At 41.8% G+C, this 7,644-nt stretch overlaps 1 pseudogene; it reads left to right on the plus strand.

The window, feature by feature from the left end:
• Positions 1-2,764, plus strand: part of LOC141585206 (regulator of nonsense transcripts 1 pseudogene) — a 28,220-nt pseudogene extending 25,456 nt beyond the window's left edge.
• Positions 2,765-7,644: the final 4,880 nt, after the last annotated feature.

The following is a 7,644-nucleotide window of genomic DNA, read 5'->3' on the forward strand; positions in this document are numbered from 1 at the left end:
TGATAAGGGGTTTCAAAGGGGCTTCTGACTGAATTGTTAAAGAAGTTCATCTTTACAGTCCTTGTATATACAAAAGAATAGATTGTGATTAAACAATGTCAAATTGACAACGGGGAGTCCTGAAGCCTTTTACTGGCAAGGTTGTACTCTGAAATACCCTAATTGAAGTTACTTAATAAAACCTAACTCACTTATGGACAAGTGCCAATGATCATGAGGACATGGTGACCACTAGACTGGCCAGAAACAAGGTTTTTCTGTTCTGTATTTATAAACACGTGTTTCTAGTACAATTTATTATAGTTTCCTCTGTGTTATGTTTTCACTGGTGTTTGTTTTCATGGAAACTATTATATTTTTGGCAAGATGCAGAAGATAAAGAATCACTTTAGGATTACACTGACCTTTTCAGCCTGGGCCACACAGAGAAGACAACACCATCAGTGACATCCTCAGCAAACATAAAGGATGACAATGTAAGGAAGGTACTGAATTAGCATTGAAGTTTAATTTAACAAAGTCTTGGTAAAATTTAGTAATTAAATAGTTACTCCTATTGGGAAAAATAGGGTACTCCTCATTCACCAGCAAGACATCAAAAACAGATAACATCAGTCGCAATTTTAATTTCAGCAGGCTTTTTTGCCAAAATTGACAATCTTAATTTTAAAATGTATGTAAATGTGAATGATTCAAAATGTCCAACACAATCTTAAGAAAGACTAAAGTTGGGGGGCTTATATTATCTGATTTCAAGATTTGCTATAAAACTATGGTAATGAGTCAGTGTAAGTTAGCATAAGGTTCATCAAGCAGATCAGTAGAACAGAACAGACTGATATTTACTCAGGGTTTTTCTTTGGTTTTGTTTTCAACAAAGGCTCTACAGCAATCCAATGAGAAAATAAAATTTTTTTTAGCAAGTGATGCTACCACTAGAAATTCATATAAAAACAATGAATTCTGACACCTAACCTATACCATACACAAAAATTACTTTGAGGTGAATCACAGACCTAAGTGTAAAATCCAATATCCTAGAAGATAATATAGAAAGAAATATTTCTGTGACCAGAGGGTAGACAAATGCTTCTTGAATAAAGAAAGCAATAGCTATAAAGAAAAAAAAAATGGTACTTTAAATTTTATCAAAGTTAAAATATCTACATATCAAAAGATGACATAAAAAAATTATTAGGCCAGTCACAGTGTGAAAAAAATTATAAAACCAATATCTACCAATAGACTTCTTTATTATAAATATAGATATGACCATATCAAGAACATGGTGGTTTTGTTTGTAGTTGATAGGTAGAAACTAATCAGAAACAGTAGCCAGGTCAATATTTGTAAAAAGAAATTTAAGTTATTAAGGCCATGTTTAGCCTCTATTCACCATAGCCACTTTGCTGATGAGTTCCTTAAGCAAGCACTGGGGTGGCTGGAGAAAGGGGCATTTAACATTTGGAGACCAAATCATTTTGTTCATCTAATTACTGACACTCTTCTGCAACAGGTGCCATCTACAGTAGATGCCATCTGGTGAGCATTCACATGAGACACAATTATTTTTACACAAGATGCCAAATTTTATAAGTCCATTCATTTACATTCTCCAACAAATTCCCTTGCCACCAAACTTCCAGTGCTGCTGACCAAAAACTTTTGCAATTATCAGCAAAAGTATTTTATTGCCCAGAAATCAATGTAGATCCATTCTTCTGGTCATCCCTTTGGCCAGATAAGATGAATAAAATCTTCCATTCAATGTCCTGTCTAGGATGACTTCCATTTACCCTTTCACTCAGGGCTATCCCTGAGAGAGACTGTCATGCTACAGCCATCTACTTGTGGTTGGTGACAGCAAATTTATGCAGAACCATCAGAGTTTTTCCCTTTTCAGTCAACTGGTCATAAGGAACACCCTATAAGGTCACAGGTGTGTACTGAGGGAGATACAGCCAGATACTGTCGAAGCAGTCGCTCTGGAACCACCTGGCGAACTACTACAACGAGCAGAAAGGGCTGGTGGAGGGGCCGCTCAACAACCTGGGCAAGAGTGTCACGCAGTTCAGCAAGCCACGCAAGCTGGTCAACACCATCAGCCCGGGGGCCCGCTTCATGACCAAAGCCATGTATGATGCCCAGGCCATCATCCCCGGCTCCGTCTATGATCTGAGCAGCCAGGGCCGGCCCTCAAGCACGTACTTCCAGACCGATAACCAGCCACCTGGCCGCCATCAACATTTCCATCCCGTTCCACCTGGTCATGCCACCCACGCCGCCGCCCAGCTATGTCGAACAAGCCAACGGGCCGGCTGCAGGCCGAGGCACCCCGAAAGGCAAGACTGGTCGTGGGGGACGCCAGAAGAACCGCTTTGGGCTTCCTGGGCCCAGCCGGACCCACCTCCCCAACAGCCAAGCCAGCCAGAATGTGGCGTCGCAGCCCTTCTCGCAGGGCGCCCTGACGCAGGGCTACATCCCCACGAGCCAGCCCCCTGTCCCAGCCGCAGCTGTTCCAGGACGCTTACCTTGGCGACGAGTTTCAATCCCAGATCCACGAGGCGTTCTCACAGGACTCCACGTACCAGGGAGAGCTGGCTCACGAGCACGGCGGGGTGATGGGGCTGTCCCAGTATGAGAAGGTGGCGGCGGAAGAGCTAAGCAACGTGGCTTAGTCCATCAGCATCTTATTCTGGGTAATACAAAATAAAAACACACAGACACCTGTTTTCCACAGCTAAAACGGAAGCGCCGCTGTGTGAGTGACAGGAAGGGAGAGCGCGCTACGCAGAGGACCCGAGGCCGAGCGCCCCCTGCTGGCCCGCGGCGGCGAGGAGCGGAGGGAGCGGAGACCGGGTCGTCCCACTGCGGCTGGGGCGGGGGGGGGGGAGGAAGTTCCTCATCTCAGAGTAGTCCTTTCTTCTGTTCTTTTATTTCTTTTTCTCTTGATTGAAAGGGGACTACGCCTTTTCAGGAGAAAAGTTCTCATTTCTGTGCCCGAGCAGGCTCCTTCCAAAGGCCACGGCGCCCCGGGCAGAGCCCCAGGAGGGCGCATCAGCCCCCGCCGGCCGACGGGACCCGCCGAGGTCACGCCACCTGTGTTCTCAGAGGGCCTTCATTTAAAGAAAATAATGGTATTTGGGAGTTTTCTGTTCTTTTGTTTTTGTTTTTTTATTTTCAAGATTCTTTTAAAGGCGTACTGAAAAATGCTTTCCTAAGTTTATTTCTAAAATCTTAGCGGCGGACCTGGGAGATGCAAGAAGCTTCCAGAAGCACAGTTTAAACAATTCAGCGCCACTGAAGAAGAAGAGCAACACCTGTGCCTAGGCCCGGAGGAGGATTGCTGTTGCAGGTCTTAGCTTCCAGCGGCTTCAGGCAGCAGGCGGTCAGGCCGCTGGGGTAGCTGCCCGCCGAGCCTGGAAGCCCTCGTCCTCTGATGCACTCAGAAGCTGCCTCCTGCCCGGACTCGGCTCAGGGCCCTGCACCTGTGGGGAAGGTGCTTTCGGCCTCACTGAGAGGGGCCTCGGCCAGGACTGGCCCTGTGGCCAGGGGGCGAGAAGGTGGCTGTTACCGGATGGACGGCTTTTTCCCGGGGTCCTTTGGTGGATTTGGTGGAAGGACGAGAGGGCCTGTCCCTGTCCCCAGGAGGTACCGACCGTCCTGTGCTGGTTAGACACACGGCGGTGCACACCGCACTCCCGAAGTGGGAGCTCTGCCCCCACAAGCAGCTTTGCTCATGGGGCGATGGCGGCTGCTGGGGGGAAGGAAACAAGTCACAGAAATCAGCGCGTTCTGTGTGAAAGGGGCTGGGAGTGTGGGGTCATTGGCCGAGGGCCATTTTAGTTGGGAGAGCTGCCCCAGCCCCTCGAACACCTAGCTTGGGGTGTCATTCCGCCTGGCGGCCAGGCCCCCGGCCTCCTCCAGCCTCCCCCAGCCTGGGCCTGGGTCTGTCACTGGCCCTGAGCTGAACGCCTCCAGATTCTTTCTTCTCCATGGGACAGACGGGGACGTACAGGCCACCTTCCTTCTGGCAGGGACTCGTATTTATTCCCATTGCTTTAGGGCTTTCGGTTTCCCTTTCCTCCGGTAAGCCGTGTAGAGGCGTAGACCCAGGTAGGTTTCCGCTGTGACCCTGCAGTGGCCTGAGGGGCGCTGCCCACCCCACCCCAGCTGTTGGGCTGGGCTGCTTTACCTCTGCTTCGCCCTGTGCTGTGTTCTACAGCTTTGTAGCAGCAGCCACTGATCTTCACAAACTCAGGTGCACTGTTATCAAGGCAATGTAACTTTTCATTTTTGGTCAATGTAAGTTACCTTGTCACCAATAAAATATTAATAACAAAAAAACCTGGAGTCAGTGGCAAAGTACTTCAGCCTAGGTAACATTTCCATTTGATGACAGGGTGTTGCTATGCATGCCCAACCTCATGTTCTAATAGGCCAAAAGACACCCAATACAAAATGGATAGCTCAGGTCATATGGTCACTTGATGTCCCACAACTAGACATTTAGTCTCTACCAGGACCCAGTATCAGGCAAGTATTGATTTTTGGGAGAGGAATAGTGATCTGCAGAAGAAGGCATGAGTTTACCTCAAAATTCTAGAGGTTGTCTGGGCGTGGTGGCTCATGCCTGTTATCCCAGCACTTTGGGAGGCAGAGGCAGGGAGATCACAAGGTCAGAAATTCCAAAACAGCCTGACCAACATAGCGAAACCCCGTCTCTACTAAAAATACAAAATTTAGCAGGGCATGGTGGTGGGCACTTGTAGTCCCAGCTACTCGGGTGGCTGCGGCAGGAGAATCACTTGAATCCAGAAAGTGGAGGTTGCAGTGAGCCGAGATTGCACCACTGCACTCCAGCCGGGGAGACAGAGCAAGGCTCCATCTAAAAAAACAAAAAATTCTAGAGGTCTGAGATTCTCCTATTGGTGCACACAAGAGGATCCACACTTCGCTGCATACATGATAGATCATGAACCCCAGTTGGCGGATCTGTGTGTGTTGAAGCCTTTGTTTGCTGCAGAGATTTCTTGGATGGAAACCAGAAGCCTCCTGGGTTATATAAGGTATATGTTGTCTCCAAAATCCATAAAGGTCATCAAGCACTGACCTTCTGTTAGTGGGGGTGGTGAAATGGGCAACAATGTCTTTCACCTTTGAGAAGATATGTTCATAGGCTACAAACCACTGGACTCCAGAAACATCACTGAGGTGGCAGACTCCTGAATTTTTGTGGTTTATCCCTCTCCCTCTATTTTGCAAATATCTTACCAATAAATGCAATCTATGAATTGTAGTTTCTGTTTTGCAGCAATCCTAAAACAATGCTATTATTGGAGTTTCCTTTACCATGACTAGACTAATTCAGTGGGTAAAATTTTACATGCTTTTATTTTGAATGAAAATAGAATATATTCTGTATTAGTTTGCCATTGCTGTAGCTAGTTGCTGATTGATCCCATGTCTGTTTAACCTTTTATTTGCCTTCAGTTACAATTGGAAGAGAGGAAAAGGTGCTTGAGGGACATTGTGAAGAAAATGGTGTTTTGGAGAAAGACGACTTGGGGTCTGAGTCTTGGCACAGCCACTGAATAGTAGGGGATTTGGGTAAGTTTTCTAACATGTAAAGCAGTACCATTTTTACTGTAGATATTAAGTTGCATGATGTATATTAAACCTAACACAGTATCTGGCACAGAGGGGAGTGTTCAACAAAGGAAAGTGGTTATAATCACAGTTATTATTATTCGTTTTGATTAAATGTTCTCATTTCTTAATGCACATGAGGATCATTAACAAAATAACAAAATCCAAAATCATCCTCAGAGATTGTTATTTGATTGGTCTATAATTTTTTAAAAAGCTCCCTAGGTAATTATAGTGACAACAGGGTTGAGAAAACACTAACTTAGATGAAGTTAGTGTTTGGCTAATATACTAACCAAATCCCTTGGCTGTATTTACCATGAATATCATTGTGTCACCTCTTCTAAAACTCTTTTTTTTAAGTCATTATTTAAAAGTAAGTTTTACAGATATAATTTGACAATAACAGGTCTGGTGAAAAGATGTCCACTAATTGCAGGAGGCTTTTTTTCCTTTCATGTGTTTAGGCTTGGGAAAATATTTTTTGATTTTATCTTTCGGGAAGTGATGATTTTGCTTGAAAGAAAAATTATTTTTCCACTGGGAGTCCATAATATGACTGCAACACTTTCATACAGCTTTCAGACATAATGTGGAAATTAATGACTTCTTTTAAAACTTATTATTTGATATTTAGTGCCATATTTTAACACAGCTTACAAATTATTTTTCCCAGAGTTTTTGAGAATGTGTTGTTGTTGAAAATTATCTCTGTTGTTTTTCCCTTGTATCCCATAGAATGAGGTTGCTTAGATTATCTTTTGAAGTAAAGATTCTGATTGTCTCTATAAAACTAAGAGGATTTAATAAAATTAGAACAACCAAGTGGTGAGGGTAAAATAATCTTTGAAGGAAATTAATTGAAAGAATTGACTGGTTTCTTAGGATAGTGTTACTGTGGAAAATTAAAAAAAAAAAAAACTTGACATGTTATTTCAATTTATATACATTTCTAAATGTCATCTACAGTTTTAAAAATAAATTTTTGTGGTGTCTGGAAAAGAAATGAATATCATATTTCTAGTGCAAGGTTTGGGGTTATAGTTATTATTTCTTTGGAATCAATATGTTAAAGTTTAGAGAAGTGTTTATTTTGGTTCAAATACACTCTGACCCTGAATCATGTTTAGATATCCTTGAGAGAAGCAAAATGAAGAGAGGTATTCATTTAAAAAGATGCTTGAGGATAACTGGAACAATTATGTTTCATAGCCAACTATTTTTGTGTCTTAAGGACAAATAATAAAAACACAATTTCTTCTTTTAAAATATGTATTTCAGTATCAAATCAAGCCAAACTAGATAAAAGTCAATGTTTTTACTTTTGGTGAAAAAAATAGATATATTTTCCCTTAGTAACATAAGTAGAATGCATTGTATCCTTGAGTATTTTCATAAGTCTTTTTGATAAGAATATCATTCTAATAAATATTAAAACTATATATTTAATAATAAATATTAAACTATATTATTTTCTATCAATTGCTTACTATTTACCTAAAATATTATTTGCTAAATAAAAAGTATGTACTTTCTTTATGAAAAGGCTTTTTGTTTTCTTATTAAAATGTAAAGATAATCTCAGGTCTTTCCAAAGCCTTTCTGTTGATAAAGTTTTGGTAAATCAGTAGTCTGCAAAACATGATAATCATATCCCATTAGATTTGCAAAGCAATGCATTAAGAGATGGGGGAATAATTACATTTCTGTTAATTGTCTTTCATAAAGAAAGAAATAAAGCTTATTCATATTTAAAACATTAGTTTATATTATATGTATATAATTTACATGCCAAACTTTTTTGCCAGAAGGATGATATTGAATGTTCCTAACACGAAGAAATGACAAATGTTTGCAGAGATAGATTTGCTAATTAGTCTGATCTGATCAACATACATTGTATCTATCAAAACATTATACATATAATGTACCCCATAGATATGTACACTTATATTTCAGTTAAATATATTTCAAAATAATGAAATAATTTAAAAA

The sequence above is a fragment of the Saimiri boliviensis genome, chromosome 7 (genome assembly GCF_048565385.1).
Source record: "Saimiri boliviensis isolate mSaiBol1 chromosome 7, mSaiBol1.pri, whole genome shotgun sequence".
Taxonomy (NCBI): domain Eukaryota; kingdom Metazoa; phylum Chordata; class Mammalia; order Primates; family Cebidae; genus Saimiri; species Saimiri boliviensis.